The following is a 27,818-nucleotide window of genomic DNA, read 5'->3' on the forward strand; positions in this document are numbered from 1 at the left end:
TTGAAGAAGGGGGTACACCCCAAAAGCTTGTCCTGAAAAATTGTATGTTAGTGCAAATAAAAAAAAGTATCGCGGACAGTGCTCAATTGTTTCTTTCACAAGTGCACTAATACGGCTAAAATCACTTCAAGGTCCCAAGTGAAACACTTCCTGTTCTTGGCTATCAAAGAGCTACTTCCATAGAATTCTGACAATCTTTTGACCTGTTGTCCTTGCAAGACTTGTAAGAGGAAGTACTCATGACAGGACCTTCAGAAGAACATTTTTGCTGGAACTCTTGCATGGAAGTATTCTACACAAAAGCTCCCACTTCCCCCTGTGCACCTATTGGTTGAACTTGGAATTCTGCTGTAACACATTACCTGCATGTTTACGAAATCAGGCATATAAGGGGAAATTATGTAATTTTAAATTGAAAAGTCAAAAATACAATTTCCTTGTTCAGCACTAACAAGAATATGTTTTACCAGCTGTATTTATGATGCAGCATTCTGACCACTAATTATCTAGAAAAACAAAGAACTGATGTTTGCAAGAAAAAGGGCTAACTTTTGTTAAAACTTGATTATCTTTGGTTGACACACATTGCTTATGTGTTCTAGATCAAGGTGGCTGATGTGAATTCAATTAGTCCTGCATGAGTGGTTGACCGGTGGAGCAGGAGGTATGGCATGTCCCATAAACCCTGTACAATAGGAAGTTGTGATTTATTTATTTTTATTACCAGACCTCAGGTATGGAACGTCTATAATATCAAGCTTGACAGCATTGGGTATTTTACATTATGTTCTGTAATGAAAATGAACCTTTTGCTATCCCTGGGCCATATATATATATATATATATATATATATATATATATATATATATCCTCAATATCGAGTGGTTGTCCCAGGATCATAGCTGCAGCTGGATCCATGATCTGGCATCAAATTGCTCAGTAGGTCTGTGCCTTTCAGGTGTAAAATCAAAGTGGCTATACAGCCGCTCAATCACTTTTACAGTGCTGAGAATAGGGCCACCCATCCTCCAGCCGTCATCCACTGCTGTTCCTGAGCTCTTCCATCCCACTAGGGGCATGGCATCACTGTAAGCAGTCTTGTTATGGGAAGGAGGAACATCCATTCCTTCCTCTCCTCTGTGACAAATGAAGCCGGCAGCGATGAGGATTTTGTCAATTCAGGTTTCAGTTCTTTGTTTATCTGGTTGGAACCAGCCAGGGAGTCAAGCTATCAAACCAATCTATGTTTAATTGGCTACCTTAAAGAGCAGAGGAGGGATCAGGGAACTTATCGATCACTGATCTTTTAATAAAGAGTACCTGACACTAAGGGGTGGTGTTCATCCCTTGTGATGTCAATAAAGTTGAATAAAAAAAACTAAAGTGTAAAAAAAGGAAATAAAATAAATAAAATCTTTTTAAAGCACCCTCGTTTCACTGTGCAGTAATTGCACCATGAATGTGAGGTATAGCCATGGTCAGAGTGAAAGCAATAATGCTAGCACCAGAGCTCATGTTTAATTCTAAACTGGTAATCTTTAAAGGCTCTTTTGAAGCGTTGCTTATGGAGTTGTTTAGGTACTCTGTAGTTTGTCATCACTGCATTATCGTGCAAAACTTTCAATCTTGACATGTTTGGTGCAACATCATCTTTATATTTTACCAACAAAATGGGTAACGCATTTGTTTTATAGGCTTTTTTCACCTTATTTAGGCCTTTATTTTCAGCTGTTTATCCAGCCAGTAAGACTGCTACTTTCAACTTCCTTGAACAGAGCGTGTGTTCGTTCCAAACCGGGCTCGGGTCTGAATGTAATTGACCTAATATGGCCATGAGCATCCCTGCCTCTTTGTGTATGTCAGTTGCAGGGCAGGGAATCCCTGCCTGCAGCTGATTGGCTCAGGAATGACAGAGGACTTTCCAGGTTTGGACCCTAACCCATTTCAGAAGAAAAAAACTCATCACACTATATAGATGTATGTTATCAGTCTGGACATTATTTGAATATTTTTTTACACAAGTGAAATAGGGGACAGAATGAACTATACACTTTTATACAGTGTATTTATAAGAAATTTCTGCATAGTTTGCACTGTAGATATACACTATATTGCCAAAGGTATTGAGACACCCCTTCAAATCATTAGATTCAGGTGTTCCAATCACCTCTATGGCCACAGGTGTATAAAATCAAGCACCTAAGCATGCAAACTGCTTCTACAAACATTTGTGAAAGAATTGGCCACTCTCAAGAGCTCAGTGAATTCAAGCGTGGTACCGTGATAAGTTGCCACCTATGCTATAAGTTCATCCATGATATTTCCTTGCTACTAAATATTCCATGGCCAACTGTTAGTGATATTATTACAAAGTGGAAGCAACTGGGAACAACAGCAACTCAGCCACAAAAAATGAAAGAGCGGGTTCAGCGCATGCTGAAGAGCACATTGCGCAGAAGTTGCCAACTGTCTGCAGAGTCAATAGCTAAAGACCTCAACACTTCACTTGGCCTTCCGATTAGCACAACTACAGTGCATAGAGAGCTTTATGGAATGGGTTTCCATGGCCAAGCAGCTGCATTCAAGCCTTACATCACCAAGTGCAATGCAAAGCGTTAGATACAGTGGTGTAAAGCACGCCGCCACTGGACTCTAGAGCAGTGGAGACATGTTCTTGAGTGACGAATCACACTTCTCTGTCTGGCAATCTGATGGATGTGTCAGGGTTTGGCGGTTGCCAGGAGAACGGTACTTGCCTGACTTCATTGTGCCAAGTGTAAAGTCTGGTGTTGGGAGAATTATGGTATGGGGTTGTTTTTCAGAGGTTGGGCTTGGCCCCTTAGTTCCAGTGAAGGGAATTCTTAAGGTGTCAGCATACCAAGACAGTTTGGACAATTTCATGCTCCCAACTTTGTGGGAAACGTTTGGTGATGGCCCTTTCGTAGTCCAAAATGACTGCACAATAGTGCACAAAGCAAGGTCCTTAAAAACATGGATGAATGAGTTTGGGGTGGAGGAACTTGGCTGATAGAAAACCTTTAGGATGAATTAGAGTAGAGACTGTGAGCCAGGCCTTTTTGTCCAACATCAGTGCCTGACCTCACAAATGAGCTTCTGGAAGAATGGTCAAACATTTCCATAGACGCACTTGACCTTGTGGACAGCCTTACCATGAGAGTTGAAGCTTTTATAGCTTCAAAGGGTGGACCAACTCAATATTGAACCCTACGGACCAAGGCTGGGATGTGCGTGGATTAAAGTCCATGTGCGTGTAAGTGCAGGTGTCCCAATACTTTTGGCAATATAGTGTGTGTGTGTGTGTGTGTGTGTGTGTGTGTGTGTGTGTGTGTGTGTATATGTACTGTGTGTATATATATAGATATATATATATATATATAAAATTATTTTTTGTATATGTATTTTTGATTGATGATTTTTAAATATGTTTATGAATTGATAACGTTGGGCACATTTGATACAAGTGCGCAGTCACATTTTTAGGTTTGAAAAACTCATCCCTAATTGAGTCAAACCATTTACCATTGACAGCAGTGCTTACAGTGATCAGCTTTTATTTATTTGTGTGAAACCTTTATCCCAAAGGGAAAAATGTTGCTGTAGCTGTTTAAAAAGTGTAACCTGGAGATCAGCTTCAATTTGGTAGTCAACTCCATCTAAATCTGTTAGTTCCTCTAACACTACCCTCTCTCCAGGGTAGTGACAATGCTGCTATCCAAACGTTTCTCCGTTGCTCCCCCATTCAGATTTGAGACACCCTAAGACAGGAAGAGTGTCACTGGCTGAATCACCTAGTTAATATCAAGGAAAAAACACCTCAAAAAGAAAACTAATGCACACATTTAAGGATTGGTAAGCTCCGACATATTGAGTTTTTGTTTTGGGGTTTAATACCACCTACATTTTTTTTCGTCCCGGAAGATAGCCTCTGCTTATTCATTTTTCATTGTATACTTCGTTTGAACTGCCCAAGTTTGTGACAGGTTTACTTTAAAAATGAGTGCCTAAAGTAAATACTGGCAATTTTCCAGCCTGTTTGCACAGGGCTTCTGTTTATTTCCAAGGTTTTGGAAATAAAGGCTATGGTGCAACCACTACAACATCCCATATCTGCTGTGGACCCCATAATTTCAAAATGCCATTTTAGTTCCCAACCGCAGACTGGGAATTGCTGCATTTTATGTGTTCCCCCTGGGTGCCAATTGTGTTGCCTTCAATTCTCAACATGCTTTTTTGCTCAGCAGCTTGTAAATGATCTTTGTATACACACTGGGGTTTATTTACTAATGCTGGAGAGTGCAAAATCAGGCTTACTTCTTACCAGGTTTTATTGCCAAAGCTTAATTGAAGAAGCTGAAGTTAGAAGCTGGTTGGTTTCTGTGTAGAAGTGATCCTGATTTTGCACTCTCCAACTTTAGTAAATAAACGCCAATGTATGCCTCAATCAAATTGCCTTTGAAAGTGTTTGAGACTTGTGAGATCTAATTTTAAAAATGTCTCTGGGTCTATGTTCTATTTTTTTGTAGAAAAAAAAGCATTTCTTTTAAACAATTATTAAGGAGAATAGTATTTATTTGGACTTTTGTTCCCTTTTGGGCTCCATGTCTTTAGTTGATATCTATAGTCTTTGGTGAAGCCTACTATCCCTGTAATTCATAGCCAGCAGTATAGAATTCAATATTTTTATCTAAAACAAAGAAACATTTTTCTGTGGATTTGAATGACATAAAAGAGAGCTAAGATGTGTGGATTTCTTTAAATGTTCTGCTAAACTTCATTCTCCCCTCTTCCTACATGACACAAGCCAACTTCACACAGAGACCATACTTGTGAGCTAGTCGAATTGAATAAGTACATGTTTTCTGCCCCTAATTGGATGAGTTAATCATTGGAAAAAGGAAAGCAGTTCCCTGCAATAACTGCATGGATAAGCAGAATTATAGGAGGCGATTTACTAAAAGGCTAATAGACTGTTTACTTTGTAAGAGAATATTCCCCAGTGCTTAGCGAATGTCATGAAATTTTACTATGCAAAGAATACCTAATCATGTGCAAGGAAAAAAAAAACAGCATTTTTACTCATGATTGGATGATGGAAGACAGCAGAGCTTCACATCATTCACTAAGCTCAGGGATAATGCCCTTACAAAGTGCAACTTCCCTTGCAAGGTGAACAACCTATCTGTCTTTAGAAAATCAACCCTATAATATCCATAGGTAGACTTTTACAGTGCCATTTACTTAGTATCTGTTCATTCTAAACCCCCAAACAAAAATGTAATATAATGCAGGGTACCAGTCCTTAGATGTGGTGGTTTCATTAGGTTTATTTTTTCAAGCTTTTTTCCCCCCTTTATTTTCACTTAGTGATTCTACTAGTACCATACTTCCAGGCCTAAGATGAAAATGCTCATATTCTGTATAGATAGGACTATGGAACCCTGTCCTTCTCTTATTCTGTATAGCATAGAGGGTCATGGTTCTGTCAGCACAAACAGACAACACAGGAAGTTCAGGAACAGCTCACAAGATTTCTGGCAAGATCAATGGGTATTTTTTTTAACTTATCAAGCCAAAATAACAAACTTTCAGTGGTATATGTAACAGACCAAAATGGACCAAACAAGAGAAATTAATTGTTAAGTTATCGAGTTCACATACACGTTAAGAAAATCTGAAAATGATGAGAAGCTGAGACAAACCATTTAACAGACAGTGGTAGGGGTGCTTACAATTATCAGCTTTTATTTATTCCTGTTAGATTTATTTATTTGATTTATATATTATTTATTGATTGATTTATCTAAATATTTATTCAAAATGTGGATGTTAGTCCAAAAAAAAAGGTATCACGGACAGTACTCAATTTATTCATGTAAAACCTTTATCCAAAAAGGAAAAAACTGTTTGTGGTAACAGCTTGTGTAATTGCAGTGTGAGCTGGAGTTTGGCTTCAATTTGTTTACTTTATCGAAATTTACTAGTACATCTAATACTCCCCTCCCCCCAGACTGACAATACTGCTGTCCAAAGGTGTCCCCTATGCTCATCCCTCCAGAGTGAAGGCACTTTAACACAAGAGATATGTTACAGGCCAGATCTCCAAGTGAAAACAGAAGGGAAAAAGCCTAAAAAAGAAAACAAATGCAGCCACCACATCTAATAATTGGTAAGCTGCAATATACAGTATTACATTTTTGGTTTTTGGTTTAATGTCACTTATTTAACTTAGTAAATGAGGGCAAGTTGTGTTAAAATCATTATTTAAAATATATGTAAACCCAACATTTCATTTTCACAATATGTGCCTGAATTTGTATGAATATTGCTGGTATTCCTGCCAGTTGTTCTACTTTCCTATTAAAAATTGACTACACTGGGAAAGAGAGCACAGCATAGTCAGTTCTCTGGCTGTGTTGGGAAATCAGCCTGCTCTCCACCAATGATCAGACTGCTGCAGGGGCGGACTGACCATTTGAAAACTTGGGCACTGCCCGAGGGCCCGGGGTCAGTAGGGGGCCCCATGAGATGCCCCTAGTACCTTTTTCATAGGCTTTTTTGAGTTTGGGCAAGGACACAGGGGCCCCATGATCCCCTATTGCCCGGGGGCCCCATAAGTTGTCAGTCCGCCAGTGGACTGCTGCTGACATGCAACCCCCCCCCCTCTGCTCAGCTATTCACTGGGAAGATCAGTGTGCTGCTGTCTCTCTTCTTCTAGCTTTCTGAGCTCTATATGCCCCTAAGAACAGAGGGAATGTGATCACTTTATACAAAAGGGAAAAAGGGGTATTTATATATTTTTTTTTTCTATACAATGTTTTGTTTTTCATTTCTATTTTAACCGCTTCTGTGCCACCCTATAGCAGAAATACTGCTACAGGGTGGCACGGCTGTGCAAAATCGAGTATATATATACGCTATTTTGCAGTTCCAAGTAGGGGGTGCATGCATGCGCCCTACGCATGCTGCCATTCGCAGCCTCGGCTGTCAATCACCGGGTCCCAGCTGGTGATTCCACGCTGGCACCCAGCGATCGACAAGTATCACCGACGAGGGAGAGACCTGTATATAAACAACACAGATCTCTCCCCTGCCATCTCCTGCACACTGCTTTTTATGGCTCTGCATAGCAGAGCCATACAAAACAGTGTGCTTCCAGTGTAAAGCATGCACACAGTAAAACAGAACACAGTTAACTCTTTGATCTCCCCAGATGTTAACCCCTTCCTGCCCAGTGCCATTAGTACAGTGTAAGTACTTTTTATTAGCACTGATCACTGTATTGGTGTCACTGGGGATGTCAGTGACACCAAGCCAGTTTCCCCCAGTGTCAGAATGCCTGCCCCAGTCCTGCTATAAGTCGCTGATCACCGCCATTACTAGCTAACAAAAGAAAAAATTCCAGTATATATACCGCCATTTGTAAACAATATAACCTTCACGTAAACCAATTAATTTACACGTATTGGGATTTTTTTTAGCAAAGACGTAGCAGAATACATTTTTGCTTAAATTTATGATGAAATTTGATTTTGTTATTTTTTTTACTGGACATGTTTAATAACAAAAAGTCAAAAATATTGTTTTTTTTTTTTCAAAATTGGTCTTTTTTTGTTTATAGCTCAAAAAATAAAAAACACAGAGGCGATCAAATACCACTGAAAGAAAGTTCTATTTGTTGGCAAAAAAGGATGTAAATTTCATTTGGGTGCAGTGTTGCATGACCACGCAATTTTCAGTTAAACAATGACCAGGTCAGGAAGGGAGGTAAAGCCTCTGGAGGGCAAGTGGTTAAACAGAAGGGGTTGTTTACAAGATGAGGGTTTACATATACTTTAAATCATGTTCAAACAAAAACTCTGTGTTTTTACTATGAATGAATACAACTTCGCCGTATTTACTAAGCTGAGTGAACATACACTCTCAATATGTAAACGTTTTGCAGTTTTCACTTTCTGCTGAAAGCATTGGAGGTGAATTATGTTTGGGTTTGAACCATAAAAGCTACATAAATTTTCCACGTGAATTACGTCAAAACCTGCATCTATATCGCAAAGGTAATGACAGTTCCTATAATATTATTGATCTGTAACTGTAACTTTATATACAGTAGAATAGAATGAATGAGCCAAAAGTTAAAGTAGGTAATTTAAAGGCAATTTAAAAAAAATAACAAACATGTTTTACTTACCTGCTCTGTGCAGTGGTTTTGCATAGAGCAGCCCTGTTCCTCCTCTTCTCGGGTCCCCCGACGGGGCTCCTGGCCCCTCCCTCTTGCCTAGTGCCCCCAGAGCAAGCAGCTTGCTATGGGAGCACCCAAGCAGGCTTGCTCCTTAGCCGCTGCTCTGCATGTCCCGCTCCCTCTGTTTCTCCTTATTGGCTCACTGGTTGTGATTGACAGCAGTGGGAGCCAATGGCTCCTGCTGCTGTCTCAGCCATTGAGGAGGGAGAGTCCCTGGAGAGCCGAGGCTTGCATGCACATCGCTGGATCGTGATGAGGCTCAGATAATTAGGGGGCTGGGGGGGAGCTGCACACAGAAATTTGTTTTTGTTCTGGCATAGAATGCATGAAGGTAACAAAACCTTGAGCCTTGCAACCACTTTAAGCTTAGTTATGTTTGCTGAGTCAAATGAAAGTATTTCAAAAAATGATGTTTTGTGTTAAATAGGAAAACAGACGTGAATGTAAGAACTATCATTTTGATACTGATACAGGAGCTGTCCACTGCCAGCACATCTTTCAGTGTAATCATTGTAATACTGAGTGCTAGGCTATCATCCTCTCAAACACCTTGCTGAGCTAATACATCCTTCATACTGATTTTGTCCCAAGGTGTCCTTTAGTTTTTTTTTCTTATTTCACAATGTCATATTTTACTGAAGAATGCTTGCAGTGGGCTCTGTTTCTGTTTTATAACTTCAGACGAACATAATCATAAATAGGAAACATTTAGTATAAAGTAATGAAACATTCGTCAATGCAAACCTAACCTACGTTGTATATTGATTTCATTGAATCTGGTAATACATTAATATTTCCCTTGATCTAGATTCTCCTGGATCCTGGACAGGGCTGAAACAATAAGTCTCCACTCATCATCTGTAGAATCAGTTTTAATTCCTTTTTTAATGTACAAACCATTTACAAGCTCAACATAAATCAAACGAATAATAAAATCTCAGTAATCCTTTTGAATATAGTTCAAGCCTTCCCATCAAAGCCTCATTATTCTCTGTGTTTTAGCCAAAGTTGCAGAGCTGATACTGAAATGGAAGGGTCAAAATAAATGACAAGTTACCTGACAAAAAGAAATGTTTGCCAAAGTTATTTAAATATATTGATTGTAAAACAAGACTTGGTTTGAGTATGCAGGTCTTTGTAAAAACAACTTCATACCTATTAAATATCTTAACTTTATACCTGTACTGTCTTTATAATTTAGCACTGATTCACCAGAACTGCCTAGTCATTCTAACCAAGAAGACCTGAAATTGACGTGGTTGTAAAAGCTCAAGGTTTCAAATCTGTGTGCAGCAGCCCCCCCCCCCCGCCCCCCCTAATGCTTACTTGAGTCCCATCGTGAACCAGCGATGTGCATGCGAGCCTTGGCTCTCCAGGAACTCTTTCTCCTCATTAGCTGAGATAGCAGCAGGAGCCATTGGCTCCCACTGCTGTCAATCAGAGCTAGTGAATCTTTGAGGAGAGAGAGGGGGTGGGGCAGGGCCACAGCTCTGTATGTAAATGGCCATGCAGAGCAGCAGCTGGGTAGCGAACCTGCTTGGGTGCCCCAATAGCAAACTGCTTTCTTTGGGGGCACTAGCCAGGAGGGAGGGTCAAGGAGTGCCGGCAGGGGATCCGGGAAGAGGAGGATCGGGGCTGCTCTATGGAAAACCACAGCGCAGAGCAAGTAAGTATGACATGTTTGTTGTTGTTTTTTTGTTTGTTTTTTTCATTGCCTTTAATATCACTTTAATTACCTGCAAGGTACTATACCTAGTCATTTACCCCAAGGACATGCATTCTATTTTAGGTCCCTATCCTAACATTGAAAGCATGAGGTATATAAGGTGAAGCATGGTAAGATTGTATGAAATTAACCAGTATATAATATAATCTTCATGCATCAATTATGTTGAACTGTCCAATAGCAAACTGGTTTCACTACTATCAGTTACAAGGACATTAGTAACTAAGTTTCTAAAGCCTAGGATAAAAGTGAAGAGTCATTTAAAAAAAAACATAAATCAGATGCTTGTTTTGGTTTTCTAATAAAAGAAGTGAACAGAGCCCACCTCTGTTTGAGAATGACAGTAATTATTGGCTCTAGAGCACAACATGCACATATTTCACCATAGTGATAATTGTTCTCTCTGGTGATTGCTCTATTACTACTCATTTAGTTGACTGCTTAACACACACTACTTACTTCTTGAAGTATTTAGTGTCAGGAGAAGGGTCAATTAGTGATGCTGATACCTACATTGTACATGGAAATGAATTATCTTTGTTGAATTTTGAAACATTTGGGCAGCAATGACTTTTACATATGAAAAGCCTAAAGGATTTTAGATTCAGTGGTGTTTAAAAAAAACATAAGGTGATATTTATTAAAGGGTAACTACACCTTTAACCACTTGCCGTCCAGCATATATATATATATATATATATATATATATATATATATATATGTCCTGGAGAGCATGTGGTTATAGCAAAATCATAGCTGCAGCTATAGCCATGATCCTGGTAAAATATTTTAGAGCCATCTATCAGCTTTTATGTAAAGGTGCTCTGGGCTGCTGTATAGCCACCCACAGGGGCGGACTAACCATTTGGAAACTCTGGCACTGCCCGAGGGCCCGGGGTCAGTAGGGGGCCCCATGAGATTCCCCTGGTATTTTTTCATAGGCTTTTTTGAGTTTGGGCAAGGACACAGGGGCCCCATGATCCCCTATTGCCCGGGGGCCCCATGAGTTGTCAGTCCGCCCTTGGCCACCCGATTACTTTTACAGTGATGTGGAGCCTTTCCCTCCAATATAATATTGTTTTTGTGTACATCAAAATGTAAAATTTATTTTTTCCTAAAAATATTGCGTTTGATAAACATCTGTGCAGATATCCAGCCACTTAAAAATTGCAACAGACACCATTGCTGTTTTCAGGTAAAACAATGTGCAGTTATTGTTTTTTTCTACAGGAGCCTGCAGAGTATTGCATCCATGATCAGTAGATCGGGGATGCAATGTCAGGCTCCTACACAGTCTCCCTCCAGCTTTCTGCCCATATGGGCTTTCATTTTAAAAGCTGGAGGAAGAGTAAATTGACTAAGAGCGTGCTGATCAGCACACTCGCAGTCAATTGAAACTACAAGTTTGTCTGCTATGTTGGCAGGCAGGATTTGTAGATTATTAATTCACAGATCCCTCTGAATGAATGACGCAGTTGTGCGGGCGGGCAGCTCCCTGATTTTAAAATGTGACAGCAGCTGCTGGGGAGAGGAACCCATGCCCGCTATCACAGGGAAGGGGAGGTGGGGGTAAGCAGGCATTCACTTAGTAGTTAATGCTGTATATAGTGAATGTCTTCTTCATTGCTACAAAAAACTCTTCTTTTGTAGATTAAGAAATATACAAAGATATCAAAATGAAAGAAAATGGTTTTAATATACTAAACATAAACACTGTAGCAAGGGCATTCCATATGGGATTAAAATTTCTAGGAATAAAATGAAAATAGTATATTCGAACAGGAAAGTTTAGATACATTAAGACATGAAAGGAAATCATTTAAAACCCAAAAGAAAAAAAATAGCAAATACTGAAAATATAAAACAGATTACTATTGATAATATTATAAACAACCCTAAATGTTACAATTTTTAAATTCCAAAAAGGTAATCTTGATGATATAGTTTATTTTATAGCTAATTTAGGAATTATAAAGAACAAATCAGAAGCTGAGATCATAAGTACATATTTTTCATTTGCACAAACCCCGGATAATTTTATGGAAAGTAAGAACCAAGGCCTCCCCCAATAAGTCCTAATAAGAATTAAAGTGAACTCCATGGTCCAGAAGTCGTTTATTCCTTTGTGCTATATAGGCCAGCATATCTTGTTTTCTTAGACTCATTTTCTTGGGACAATTCTACAGGACTTGTGTATATGTCCCATTATTTTATTTCAAAATGTTTTTATTGAAGATTTTCAATAACAGGGTAATGTTATAATAATAACGTTCAGTTCAGTAAAAATTGTAGTCATACAATACATTATTGGAGCATGTGTACCCCACCATTTGGCTGGGGACAAGGAATAAGGTAATAGTAACATAGGTAGATATGGATATATACTGAACTTTGACAAGGTGTAGAAAATGGTAGAGGGGTGTAAACATGGGGAGAACAGGAAGAGGGTAGGGAGGGGAGAGGAGGAGGAAGTTATAATGGGATGAGGGGAGGAGTACCAGTCTAAAATGGATAGGTAATTCAATTGTTTGTACACAATCAGGCTTGTACTGAGCAATTGGGATGTTTTAACCAGTTAGTCCATTGGGAATTAAATTTGTATTGGGTGGAGTTGTTGAGGGCCGATCTTTTTTCCATTTCGCATTGGAAATTAAGATCTGTAATTAGTGATTTGAGAGAAGGAGCAGTAGTGGTGTTCCATAATCTGGTTATAGTGATTTTTGCTGCGAAAAGTATGTGGACAATTATGGTGCAAGAGGTATAGGGGAATTTTTCAATCCCAATATGTAAAAGCGCAAGTAGAGGGTTTGGGTTGATCGCTGTTTGGGTTATTTCAGAGAGTAGTTGGAAGACACGTTTCCAAAAGGATTTAATTGATTTGCATGACCATAATATATGAAGTGTTGAACCTATGAGTGTTTTGGGTAATATATGGCAAGTTTGACTGGGGTTAGATACCATTGGTGGAGGATTTTTAAGTATGCTTCCCAGTGTGAACTGCAGCGGGATGATTTGTAAGTGGTATTAAATGCTGTGCTCCATGCGTGTGATGTAATTGTTTCTGAGAGGGTTTTTTCCCAGTTGGATAAGGAGGTAGATTTCAAAGCAAATTGTATGTTCGTTATGTATTTGTAGAAAGTGGAGATACCTTTACCTGGGTATTTTGGCTTTGTAAAGAAAAGGTAGGCAGTATTAGGGATTTTTGTGGTGTGAGGTATACTCTTTGTTTGCATACAGTGGGCAATCCTTAAGTAGGTGAAGTATTCCGTGGATGAATGTGGATTGGAGAATTTGAAATGGCTGCAGGGCGTGGTCTTTATAGAGGTCTGTTATTTTGTGTATGTTTCATTTTTCCCATTGGGTTAGGTCCAGTGAGGGTGTGATGGAGTGTAATATTTCAATTGGGGTGAAAATTAGTTTGGGGTCTGTGTATTCTATGGTCAGGAGATCGCGCCAGGCTTGAAGGGTGGCTTGGATACATGGGTGTTTTAATTGGTAATTGGTTTGTAGCATTGTAGGAATTAGGAGTAAATTTTGGGGTTTAAGTGGATGGAAGGGTAAGGTTTCCATTTTAGACCAAATCTTTTCTCTAGTTGGGTTCCACCAAAAATATATTTGGTCCGGAAGAATAGCGTTATAGTAGGATTTTAAATGTGGAAGGCCCGGGCCTCCTTTAGAAAAGGGGGTATTAAGAGATTGGTAGTGCATCTAGGTTTTTTAGAGTTCCACAAACATCTGGAGAGAATCGATTGCTATTTGGAAAGGAAGGTGTTAGGAACTGGTATGGGGAGTGCGCAATAAATGTACAGGATTTTTGGTAGGATGTACATTTTCAAGGTCGCAACTCGGCCTAATTTGGAGAGTTCTGAGGTGCGTAGGGTAGCAATTTCTTGGGGTATAGTTTCAAGTAATGTTTTGTGGTTTGATGAGAATAGTTGGTCCGTTGTTGAAGTGAGTTTGATTCCTAAATAGGGAATGCTATTTTTTTCCCAAGAGAAGGGGAATTGTTTAGCAAGTAATATTTGGGAATGGTGTGGTGTGTGGAGGGTTAAAATTAAAGATTTGGGTTCATTGAGCTTATAATAGGAAACCATTGAGTATTGTTGAAGGTGCGTTCGTATTGTTTTGAGGGATTTGGTTGGGTTGGTATTCATCAATATAATGTCTGCAAATAGGCTAGTTTTATGTTCGGTGTTAAGGTATTTGATGCCAGTAAATGCTGGGTTATCTCTGAGATTAGAGGCTAGGGGTTCGATGAGCAATGCAAATATGATGGGGGATAGTGGGCATCCTTGTCTAGTACCATTGGTGATATCAAAGGGTTCTGATAATGTTACGTCTGTTAATACTCTGGCTGAAGGGAGGGAATATAGTGCTAGGATGGCTGTTAGCATCCATCCTGTAATTCCAAATTTCTGTAATGTCAATCGCATAAATAGCCAGTGTATTCGATCAAATGTATTCGATCAAATTTTCTGCATCTAAGGATAGGAGTATTGAGGGCTGTTTGGTATGTACTAAATGGTGGAGAAGAGATATAAGTCTTCTGGTGGCATCGGGTGCTTAGCGGCCTGATATGAATCCTACTTGGTCTGGGTGTATTAAGTTAGGAAGATAAGGGAGTAATCTGCGAGCTATAATTTTTTGCATAAAGTTTTATGTCTGTGTTAAGTAGGGAGATTGGTCTATAATTTTGGACGAGTTGCGGGTCTTTACCAGGTTTTGGGATTGTTGTTATTATTGATTGTAGCATGTCTTTGGGGAATATGCCAGTGGTGGCAGCATGGTTAAAGAGTTTGGATAGGTATGGTGCTAGATTTGGGGCAAAATATTTGTAAAATTCATTCGTATAACCATCGTTTCCTGGAGATGTGTTAAGAGGGAGTGTTTTGGTGATATTTTCTATTTCTGTGATAGATATCGGAGTAGATATAGCATCAAGTTGGGATGGGGAGAGTTGGGGGAGTTTGATTGTGTGAAGAAATTGTTGTATGGATGTAAGTGTTGGTTGGATGGTGTCAGGATCGTTTTTAAGATTATATAGTTGTTGGTAATAGGTTGCAAAGACGTTAGCTATTTCTCGTGGATTTGTGGTTAAAGTATGTGTGGTTGGGTGATGAACTGAAGATATTTTGACTTTTAGGCGTCGCTGTTTAATCATTTTGGCGTTGAAGAATGTTGATTGTGGTCCAGAGTGATGGAAATTGGAGCGTGGTCCGAACATGGTATGATGCCGATCTTGGAGGAGGTGATATGTTGTAAGGTCCACTTGTCTGTGATAAAAAAGTCAATGGAATAGGAGAGGTGGGCCGGAGAATAATAGGTGTAGTCTTTTTCTGTACTGTGTTGGCATCGCCATATGTCGTAGAGGTCGTTGTTGTGTAGAAAACGGTTAAAAGTATGTTTAAAGGAGCGGTTACTGGAAGAAGAGTCCAGGAGTGGGTTGTTTATGATGTTGAGGTCTCCTCCTAGTAGTAGTCTGCCTTGTCTCTGGGTAGTAATGATTGTGATTAGTTTGTTGTAGAATTAGAGTTGGTTGGTATTTGGCCCATAGATATTGACCAGGGTATATAGGATTTAGTTGATCTTGCATATTAAGATATGTTAGCGGCCTTGTGGATCTGCTAATTCTGAGATATATTGGAATTGGAGGGAGTCTCTTATGGCGGTGGTGACACCGTTCTTTTTCTTGGAGTTGGTTGCCATAAATATTGATGAGAAGTGGTGTAGGTTAAATTTGGGAATTTTGGAGGAGGTAAAGTGGGATTCTTGGAGGAAAAGAACATCAGTATGCAGAGAGCGAGCTTCTTTTTGCAGTAGAGATCTCTTGTAAGGAGAGTTGAGGCCTCGAACATTCAAAGATGATATGCTAATCATATTGTTGGGTATATACGGGTTGCATGGAGTAGGAGGGATAATTCGTAAGTTGTGTGAAAAGTTGAATATTTTTGTATGTCGTGTATGTAAGGCTTCCATAGAGAAGAAGTAATGATCTTGATATGTTCACTGGTCTGAAGAGGTTATTTCCGCGTGTAGTAGGGGTGTTTGATGGAAAGGAGGTTGATGTGAGCGACTGGTGGAATGAGGTGGGTAGGGGGTTAAAAAAAAACTTGTGAGAAATACAAGTAACATATGTAACAAATGTTGCTACTGTGTAACGGGGGATCAGAAACATACATGACTCAAGAAATGAGTCATGTTGACGAAAAACTTGAAGTTTAGAAATGATTGGTTAGGGGCTGTCTGTCAGCCTTTAGTGGTTTTGAAATGATACCCAGTGTGTCGGGTAGTAAATGGTGTTAGGGATTTTTGGTTCAGGACTATTCTGCTTCCATTTGTTGTGGTTGGGTTGAAGTGGATTGGTGGGAGTCCACGGATAGGATGTTCCATGTCTTCAGGAGTTCTATGCCTGCTTCTAGGTTTTTGACCGTGTAGAGCCTTCCTTGATGCTTAACAATGAGCTTCGTGGGGAAACCTCATTGGTAGCCGATACCATGGTTCCGCAGTGCTTTGGTTATGGTAATAAGTTTCTTGCGGTTGAGAAGTGTAGCTTTGGATAGATCCGCAAACAATTTTATATTCGCCTGAGAAGCTGGAAGTGAGGTAGGGTTTCTAGCAGCCGTCATGATTTTTTCCTTCACGTGGTAGAAGTGCACATGCGCTAGGATATCTCTGGGTATTGCGGTCGGTAGGAACGCTGGTTTTGGTATCCTGTGTGCACGGTCTATGGTAAGTTCCACGTCCGTTAGAGAAGGAATGAGGTGTTTCATGTATTGCTGGATGTAAGGTACTATGTCACCTGTAGTGATAGTTTCCGGTATTCCGCGGAATTTAATATTGTTGTGCCTGGAGCGGTCTATTAGGTCTGCCAATTTTAGGTTAATTTGTTCTATGTCAGCTTCGTGGTCTGTGTGGGCATCTATGAGGCCATTGTGTGCCATGAACATTTCCCCCATTCTGTTCTCAACATGGTGAATGCGTCGGTCCTGATTTTGTACCGCGGATGAGATTTGCGATATAGTTGCTGTCAGGTCATCAAGTAGTGTTTGTCGTAGGGATAGTAGCATACTTTTCATTGAAATTTCAGTGATAGGATGGTCAGAAACAGGAAAGTTTTCAATTAAAGATGGAGTAGAAATGGCAGTATTTGTAGGAGGAGAAGAAGATTGCAGGTCAGAATCAGATTGTATGTCTACTCTGGGTCTGGACTTAGCAGGACTACTTATAAAAGGAGACAGGGGTGGAGAGGATGCACCCGGGTCTCCTGGGTATAGTGGTGCCTTGAGCCTGGGGTCTGTGTGCTGCGCTGTGTCTCCCTCTGCTTGTGTGAGGAGACTGTCAGCAGAGGAGCCGGCGCCATCTTGGATGCTGGGGCTGAGAGCAGGGAAGAAGCTCGTCAGCTTCCCTGGTGATCTGCGGCGTCTGTGCATGGTCCGGAGGATAGTAAGAGCCTCTGTATCCCCTTATGTCTCTGGGGAGAGGCTGCGGTATGTCTGGGTCCGGTGTGTGCCGCAGTTAGGCTGACGGTGGGACGGAGCTCTCACTCACGAGCTGTCATCTCGGAGCCGGCCGCGCATGCGACCCCTGTCCCATTATTTTAGAATGGGTAAAAAAGACCACTCAAACTAATGATTTTCTAAGGGAAATTTACAAAAGTTTATAGTAGAAAATAAGCTTAAAACTGGCAATCAGTGTGGGTTTATGATAGTTAGGATTTTTCTAATTACTTGATCATTTTTGTTAAGGAAGCAAATTCAAAATTGTCACTATAAATTCTTGATTTGATGTTTTTGACTTAAAAAAAAAATGACACTCTTCCCCTTGGTAATACAGAAGTGGTGAATGGAAAGATTAGATAATGTTTCTGTATGTAAAGGTCAGGTTAAAGGAGAAAGGACAAAAACCAGTTGTTAATGGAACATACCAGAACATAGCAAGAGCTACCATAAGGATTTAGCAGGCCCAGTTTTGTACAATCTATTCATTAGTAATATTCTGGATAAAATAGAAAGTCATATTGACACTTTTGCTGGCAGCATTCCACATTTTCTTTACAACATAGTGCAGCAGTTCTGAGATGTTTTCTGTTGTTCCTACCTTTGAAAGCAATTGAGTGGACCCCATCCTATATGCAATATAATGACACCATCCAGTATCTCTCCTCACACCTGTCCATAAATACAAAAAAATCCAGCAAACTCTATAGCCATCACACCCAATTATAAAAGGGTACTGTAGTGAAATGTTGGATGGTGCCATGGCTGCCTAAGGAAGAGGTCCTAAGTAATCTTGAAATGTTGCTTTTTGGAGGACAATAAAAGTGTTGTTTTCTTATATAAGTGTGCAGTGCTGGTGATGTATTTTGGATTTGGACTCCTCACACATCTGCTACCTTCCTCACCCCTGTGACACTATTTGATATCTCCCCATGCCCATCTGACCTCATCTGATACCCATTCTCCACTCTCTCTAGGACAATATCCAATACTCCAATCTCTTATTTGACAGAACAGCTGACTCTCCCAAAGCATTGCTTTCAGAGTCCTATCTGTGGACATTTGTTCACAAACTAGTCAAGGTTAGAGCAGCAATAGTGTAGCTTCCAGCCTTAAAGGGAAATGGGAGGTATTATGCGACTGGGAGCCTTCTGGTGGTGGTAGGTGTGAGTACAAGTACCCACAATGGCATTGCTTTATGAGCCCGACACTGATATAGTATAACTATACAGAATAATCTCATCAAATGGAAATATAGATAGTAAAAGGGCAGATTAAATTTAACAAATAAGTTTATGTACCTGAGTTTGTGTAGCAGCATGGCTGGAGAACTGGAGAAGATCTTGATAATATTGGTAATAGCAGGCTGTGCAGAAGCACTCAGTGCCTAGCAGAGGCTGCAAAAGCAAAACAGCTCATGGGATGTATAAAAATGGAGGTAAAACACATGATATAGCTATCTTGTAAGGCCGCTTCTTGAATATGGTGTACAGTTTTGGGCAACACATTGAAAGGGGGACATTTGAGTTTTTAAGAGAATTCAGAGGTAATTAATTTATTGAGTAACATGCATCATTTGAACAGTGACCTTGAGAGAGAACCAAAGCAAATTAAGGGTGCAATAGTTAATATTTGTAAATGGGAAATTTCATCTGTATTGTAAAAAATACACATTTTAGACAAAATCCAGACTTTAATTCAGTGAAAAAAAAGCCAGTCTGGAAAATTTGTGTCTTTTAATTTTTTTTTAAAATGCGATGTCACCTTGGTAATAGCAGGCTGTGCAGCAGCACTCAGTTCCTAGCTGAAGCTGCAAAAGCAAAACAGCTCATGGGATGTGTGAAAATGGAGGTAAAAACACATGATATAGCTATCTTTCAAGGCCACTGCTTGAATATGGTGCACAGTTTTGGGCACTGCATTGAAAGAGGGAAATTTTGAGTTTTTAAGAGAATTCAGATGTAAGTAATTTATTGAGTAACATGCATCATGTGAACAGTGACCTTGAGAGAGAACCAAAGCAAATTAAGGGTGCAATAGTTAATATCTGTATGGGAAATTTCATCTGTATTGTAAAAAATACACATTTTAGACAAAATCCAGACTTTAATTCAGTAAAAAAAAAGCCAGTCTAGAAAATATGTGTCCACTAATTTTCTTTAAAAATATGATGTCACCTTGCTCATTTAAGGTCAAATGACAGTGTCTGTGTTATGCCAACCATCAACAAACATATAATTACCCCTCCAACGATCTCCCCTTGCTATTTCCTCTCCAGCTACCAAAATACTATGGGGTTGATTTACTAAAGACAAATAGTCTGTGCACTTCAAGTGCGGTTCCTTTAGATCTGAGGGGAAGCTCTGAAATGAAGGGAAGCTCTGCTGATTTCCATCATCCAAACATGTGCATGCAAAAATGCTGTTTTTTATTTTCCTTGTATGCATTTGGGTATTTTTTGCAAATTGAAGCTTTACCTCATTTGCTAAACTCTGGAGCAAATGCACTTGCATTGCACAGTATATTTGCCATTAGTAAATCAACCCCATTGTGCCAACTGGTGTTGGAATGCGGAGGGAGCGGGGACATCATCCCCTTTGTCATGTGATAGAGCTTGGGCATAGTGATTGGCTGCTTGGCCTGAACAATTAATGGGGGGAGTTCACTTCCTCCACTTCACCCCTTACCAGACAACACCAGGTATTTTGCAACAATGGCCACAGAAGAAGAAGTGGCTAGAGAGAATTGAATAGATAAGAAGAAAATGGTCGGGGGAGGTCATGATGAAAGTGTCTTATTAAGTATTTGTGACATCCTTTCTCTCTGACTTTTTTTTCCCTTACATGTTTTCAACAATGTGCGGTTGTTAAAACCTTTTTTCAAATCTCTATTCTTCCATGTGATTAAAGATAATGCCAAATTATCATCTGCTGGTAGGCATTACTTACTGTCAAGGACAGATAAACAAGCAGAAGTTACAGTAGCTTGAGATAAGGGACACATGCTGAAGGATATGTGCAAGTTATGAGCATATTGCGATCACATTTTCAGGATCTGTATCCCTGAGTCAAACTGCTTATTGTTTCTGATGTCTAGGAAAAGGTATGAAATAAGGGTATGATCACAAGAATATCTTTATATGTCTTGTGCAGAATAATTTTAGCTTTGATCATTTTAATTTTTTGATGTAAAGAATGTTGATAATTGCCATTTGCTTGTTCTCAAAAGTATGAAAGGATATGAAATTATAGAGACATTGAATGTATGTATAACAGAGCCATACATTAGCCAATATGTAACAAATGCATAGTGTTCTTTTCTGTGCAATTTGATTCGTAATGGCTTCTAATACCAGCATGCTCTATAAAAAGAGCAGAGGTCTAATTTTGTCTACTTTGATTGCACACAGCGACCACTGATTCTATGAAAATGCAATGCAATTAATAGTTTCATCTTCATCTAACAAAGATTCCTTAGTTCTATTTCCTATTTTATTATACATCATACTGGTGTGTAGAGTTTATTGGTTACTATCATAACCACATAACAGAATATGGGTTGACAACTGTTTTCTGCATATCTAAGGGCTAGCTCAGTAGGGAATTTTATCTACAAGCTCTATGTTACCTAGCAACTCTCTCTGAATTGGAGGGTTTCTACATCACCATTACATCTGTCAAGGATTCTTAAAAAACAACTACGTTGTTCTGTGAATGAAGAAGGAAAATTAGTCATTGCCCGATGCAAACTAAAAGTTATCTGATTCCAATACATGTTTTAAATTATTTAAGCTCAACTAGTTTACATATGTAATTTTGGATCGAAATGGAGTTGATCAGCAAACAATTAGCTTTTCAGAGAGACAGGTGCAGTATTTAATAGTTTTTTTATGTTTGTATTTTTAAGAGCAATTCCAGGAAATAGATGAAGACAATCAATAATTCTATTGACTCCGAAGTCTAATGCTTCCTAGTAAATAGTCCCTTCATTCACCTTTGAGTTCTGTATATTCCACTCATGGGTGTCAATACTAATGGGCACCAGAGGCATGTGCCCAGTATATTTGCCAGGTGTCAGAGGTCACCACACCATGTTTGTCCACCACTGCAGTAGCTGACATTCCTCTTTGACATGCTGCCTGTGAGGGCAAGCTTCCCTTGGCTCCTCCTCAGCTTGACATGACACAATTCAAGGGGAAACCTCAAAGGAATCCCATTGTTCGACACACTGCATCTGAGGTCTGGCGAATTCAGGAAGGGTAGGAATTGTGCTGAGAGACATAATTATTACAAATAATTATTATTTGTACAAGGAGGAACAATGATTTGTGCTGGGTGGAGAGATTTTTGGAGGCAGGACAAATATTTATTTTGCATGATCAGAGAATTTTGGGGGGAAATAAAGATTTGTGCAGGGAGGGAGGATTTGGGGGGGGGGGGGGGGAATTTGTGTTAAGAAGAGGGGCTGAATTTTAGCAGTTTTGTCTGGAAAAAATATTGGCTTGTAGTGGGAATTTATGCTTGGGAGGGTAGGCATGGACATTCCTGCTGGATTTTCTGGCAGGAGGCAGAGGGGGGATTTTTATAAACACACTCCTCACCTCTCCACCCTGTGTTCCATACTCCTACCCTCTGTACTATGCACACTCAATCCTGTCCCCATCACTCACTATGCTCACTAAAAACCCCTGACACTGTTTGCTGTGTGTCATACACTCCAGACCCCTGCACTGAGTACATTATTTACTCCTGCCCCCTGAACCTGAGCACTCTGCGCATTACATACCACTAACCCTTGTGTAATTGTTGTGCATACCTGGCACCCAAATAGCTGTGTGTAGCAGCCATTTAGTTTCCGTCACAAGTCTCCCATGCCATTTTGTCATAAGAAGGCTTAGACACAGTGACCTTTCCCTCCTCCTTCCTTCAGTTTATACAATACACAACTGTTAACTGATGCCAGACACCCCTTATCCGTCTGTTAATAGGACTAGCAGAATCAAACCCCCAGTACACATCTCAGGGCCCATAAAAGTGTCTGACTTAGTCGCTTCAGTGACTAGAAGAATTAACAGACATTGGATCATAAATACTTTAGTTGGAAGTCTGTAGAAAACACATATTTATCTCTCAGTAGAAGCCATCATCATCCCACTGTATTTCATAACTTCTGATATTATGACTATATAGCCAGAATATTGTCATATTCACCTTCATCAGTTATTGGCTAGCATTTTGAACCCAAACACCCCTATGCTAGGAGTTACCGGAGTGGATTAGGCTTCCACATCCCTCCTATGAGAAATAGATATCTGAGACCTGTCATATCTATATCCATTTCGAAGCTAATTTCATGCTCAACAGCAACCACCCCTCAGATGCTTACTTGGTCAGATGGCCTGTGTCAACACTCCTTTGATACCATAGCAAAGGGGAATAACAGGACACTCTGACAGCAATCATTTTAACCTCAAACCAATTTACACCTAACAGGACTTGTGAGAGCCACTGTACCATTTTTGTATGTGCACCAGACTTTGCTGAAACCAGGATTTGCAAGTATTCTTCATTTTCAACTCCGTTTTATTTCTCTGTTGCTTTATTGTTTCTTTGTTTCCTTGTAACACCCTTTATGTGTAAATAATTTTATTTGCACCATTTTGACCTTTTTATTATTAAACCCTATTTTTAAAAGTGTTGAAATTGTCTCTAAGGCTTTTAATGCAAACTAAAAGAATCCCTGTTTCTTGAGGAGTGCTATGTAGTATAAATCTCTGATCATACCTTTCTGTGGTGACAGTGCATGTTACAGACGTTTATTCTAAAATCATAGTTGTTGTTAAGATTGTGAGTTTCCTCCCTCTTGGTAAAAAGGTGGTGGTGGCAGTTTAAAGGGTAAATTGCTTAATTAACTAAACTCAGTAACAATCGCTCTCAGTCTGTTGGCACCTAGATTGTGGTCCTGGCAAGCTGGATGATCTTTGTCAGTGTGGGGCTGAGAGTGTCATTGTTGCTTAAGTGATAGCACGGTATAGGATTGACCAGTCTTGTCACAAGTCGGTGAAGAGGGCGATGGTCGGGTCACCTGAGTCCATCACACCTTGCACTCCTACCTTCTGCACTCCGTGCCTCATGAATTTCTTAGGCTTTCACTTTGTGCATTAGGTACCCTTGACCTCTATACCCTGTGTGTTATGTATCCTTGACCCCTACGCTCTTGCTTTACACACTATTGACCACTGCACTCCATGTTTTATGCATTCCTCATAAAACAATAGTGCAGCACTTTTTTGTTTCGTTCTCTTTTATACATTCCTGGCCCCTTCATTCTGTATGTTACACAATCCTGATCACTGTTTTCTGTATGCTATGTAACCCTGACCCTTGCACTCTGTGTGTTATGTATCACTATTCTTTGCACTCTGTGTATTGCGCACCACTGATCCATGCACTACATACTCCTGTCTCTTGCACTGTCTATGCATTAGCTACTTGTGGCTTGCACTGTGTTACATACTCCTGACCACTGCACTGTGTGTTATGTACCACTGACTCCTGCACTTTGTGCGTTACACATCCTTGACCCTTGCACCTTTTGCGTTAAATACTCCTGACCCCTGCTTTCTGTGTGTTATACAGTCTTGAACCCTGCACTATGTGTGTTACACATTTCTGACCCTGCATATACACTCCCGACCCTGCACATGGTACGTTACACACTCCTGACACCTGCAATCAGTGTATCACAGACCCTGCCCTATCAATACTATATTGTACTTTACATACTACTGACCAAAGTGTTCATTATCTAATCAGTTTCTGGTTGCTAAGCATTCCCTAATAATTTTAATAAAGTTCTTCTTTAAGCTGGGCTCAGAAAAAGCGTTAGTTTTTGTCTATTTTCAGTGTGCAGAAAGGCATGTATGGAAGTGTTTCATTTGTTAAAACTGATTGTGCTTAGCTACATACATGCCTATGAGACTCTCACTTGTGACGCAGCAAATTAAAGCATGTTTCATGAGCACAAGGACTGTGGCATATACTGTGTGTGCCATGCATAAAATGGTAGGCTCTAGTTTTAATTAGCCATGCTCTTAAGCCCATCCCACTGTTAACAAAATTTGGCAAAACCCACTGTTTGCTGCCAGGTGCTCCAGATCATTACAGTCCCATCAATACCTCTGCACTACTGCCATATTTCACATGGCTTCTTACATGTGGTGTAGATATATCGACTTTCTGAAGCCTGAAGTTATTGAGCAATAATAGAGATTTCTGAACTTGCCCTTGTCACGTTGTATGAGGAGAATCCAATACTGGTTCCAATATAGTTCTGTGAAGTCATTGTTTCTCTGACCAATTTTTGTCCTGTGTTGAAGGACAGTAATGTTGCCCCTAAAATGCTTTGGCTGTATTTATATGACTTTTTACCAACAAGTCAAATTTTCTTGGACTCCTTTATCGGGTTTAGGTTTGGTGCTCCTTTCTGTATTTCTAAGGCAGGGTTTTTTGAACCGGGATGCCACAAAGAGTCCCCAGGGATGCTGTGCACATTCCTTCTCTGGTCTGTCTCCTCCTCTACGCTTTTATTTGTACTCTTGCCGGCAAAAGTGAAATCTGTGTAAGCTGTCCGCCCGTGTCCTACCAACCAAGGATGTCATCGGTGGCTAAGGGCAAATGTGACGGCTTGCAGCTTTCAGTTTTGCTGACGAAATTACAGATAGCATAGAGGAAGAGAGAGCCTGGAGGAGGAAGAAGTCATGCTCCAGCTTCTCTCTGTACACAGAACTTAACACTGTAACCCATTCATGGAAGGACTGTACCGGGCTTTGTGTCATTTTGCTGCAGCGGGGGTATGGGGGGGATTATGCTAGCAGGGGGGGTTTAGGAAGGGGGGTTTGTGGCTAGCAGGGGGGATTTGTGCTAGAAGGGGGGGGGGAGGGTGTCAGGAGGGGGGTTGTGTCAGGTAGGGAGATTTGTGCTATACAAGGTATTTTTTTGGGGTGGGGAGTTGTGCTAGCAGGGGAGATGGGATTCACAACCTACTGACCACTTAACTGTGTCTTACAAACTACATTTTAGAGATTTTCACACCAGATGCAATGTGGTAAAAGGTGTTTTCCCTCACCACAAAAATACATTGCCTTTTGCAGTTGCACATGAGTGCCATTAATTCGTAATAGCACCACCGCGCATCCACCAATTTGAATGCATGGTACCATGGTACCATATATTTTGGTGGGGCTCAATTTAAAAATCATGCCAGAACCTTTTTTGCATGTTTCACAAGCATAGAGCAGTGTAATAAAATACAGAACACACAAAAAAGTGCCTGGGCTCAGACACACCTACTTGTGTGAACGAGCCCTTAGACTGGTGTGCCCCGGGGTTGTGCAAAATTCTAATGGGTACCTTGACTACAAAAAGGTTGAAAAAACACTGTTCTAAGGTATTTATTATTACCTGTTTTCATATTTTGGAGATTTCCCTGAACTCAACGTCCTGCAAGAGAGCTCACCTTTAGGTGAGAAGTCTCCTCCCTCTGTACATCAGCTGGAGGCTATCAAGTGATCATTGAGCAGAGGATAAGGCACTATATTTTTTATTACATTCCATGGCCATTACACCTATGGAGAAAAATCTCTAAGGAAGCAAGGAGACCTCCTAGTGGGAAGAGGGATATTCCTGTCCATCTATCCGGCTTCCATAAGGAAGCAAGGAGATTCCCTGCTGGAAAGAGGGAACACTCCGTCCATCCCAGGGAAAGAGGGATCATCCCATCCATTTACCACTAAGCCCCATTAAAGGAACACAAGCCTTTTATGACCTCACTTAAAGGTCTGATCATATACATCAGGTGAGAGCACAACCGGTCAAGGTGTATAACATTTTTTATGATTGGTGAACTGCACAGTTATTATTTCGTATCACATCACTGGAAGAAGTATCAAGGTCATGGATTTAATAAGGACATGTTTGTAGCAGTAATATAATTGCAGAGATATCGTTATGCACTCTTTCGAAGCTGGACTGTTATTTATTTAATATTTATTTATTCATATTCTTGCAATTGGTAGTGAAGAGTGACACCACTTCTAATTTTATGTTATTCTCTATGACACAATGGTATAAGTATGTGTAGAGTGTAAGCGATCCACTAATTTTCACAAATTTTTATCATAATTTCATTTTCAATATTGTATTGATTTTACTACACAGTATTGGTAATATTTAAATATTTATTAACACTTAGCATACAACATAGTAGCTCACAAGACCCCACACTTTAGGACTTCTCACCTTACTTTTTGTTCCCTTCATTTTTGTCTTACTGACAGCTTTTTTTTTTGGCATGATGTGAGTATAGGAGGAGCAATGCAAACCTTATGCAGGCCATAGACAGGTCGAAAACTGGACGTTTTTAAAAAAAAACAAACGAAAAATCGGTCATTCAATAGGCCGACGTTACCACCAACGGTAAAAAAAATCGGCCGATTTTCATCCCGTCTACGGCCGGCATTTAATTACTTCTCTCCCCGCAGAGAGCTCCGCTATTATATTTGACATGAAAAAGTATTGCGGTTGCAACAATGTATCTATTTGTATCCATTTCGGATACAGATGTTTTTATTCTAATACAAACAAATACATTGTTGCAACCACAAGACTTTTTCATGTCAAATATAATAGCGGACTGGAATTCTTCTTCTTCTTTTTCTTCTTCTTCTTCTTTCTTTTCTTCTTCTTTATATTCTTTTTCTGCTTCTTTCTCCTTCTTGCAGGCCACGGCTCATGCGCAGATTTTTTATCGGTAAAAAGATCGGCCGATTTGCCCATCATTGCCAGGAAAATCGGCCGATCGGCAAAGTCGGACGATTTTGTTCCAGCTTCACCGATAAAAAAAAGAAATGTGCCAAAACCCTGAAAAACGGTCTACCAATTAACCCATTAACGGTGTGAAAATCAGCTGATTTTCGACCCTTCTATGGCCTGCATAAGACTAGCTCTTTCTCACATTAAAACATAGCTGGGAATTGACTTTCAATGTGCACCTAGTATGAAATAACCAATAAAGGAATATTGATTTTTGAAATGTATAGCTGTTTCCAGCACTGAAAAGTGCACATCAGTATGACTGTGGACCTAAAGGCAAAAACCACTCTTTGGAATAGTTAAGAGCTGAAAGTGATCAAAGTGCCTTTACGATAATTCTGCTCTCATACCCTAGCAAGTTGATTATCACTGTGTTAGAAGGTATTATGTAAGGGCATTAATGTAATCTCTCACAAGGCCCTATACATTTAAAATATTCTTGGAATGTCGGAACTTAGGTTATC

General features: G+C 39.9%; 1 protein-coding gene across 7 annotated transcripts in view; it reads left to right on the top strand.

Moving 5' to 3' along the window:
- The window catches only part of CNTN1 (contactin 1), a 280,313-nt gene that overhangs the window by 124,833 nt on the left and 127,662 nt on the right, over positions 1 to 27,818 (top strand). For 2 of the 7 annotated variants that reach the window (XM_089673988.1, XM_089673989.1), the window contains exon 3: positions 603 to 664. The exons of the other annotated variants lie outside the window; for them this stretch is intronic. The gene's annotated coding sequence lies outside the window, so the exon portion shown is untranslated. The remainder of the gene's footprint in view (positions 1 to 602; positions 665 to 27,818) is intronic. 7 annotated transcript variants of the gene reach the window in all.

This window comes from Staurois parvus, unplaced genomic scaffold, assembly GCF_062004578.1.
Source record: "Staurois parvus isolate SC_StPar_1 unplaced genomic scaffold, SC_StPar_1.0 ptg000147l, whole genome shotgun sequence".
Lineage (NCBI taxonomy): Eukaryota > Metazoa > Chordata > Amphibia > Anura > Ranidae > Staurois > Staurois parvus.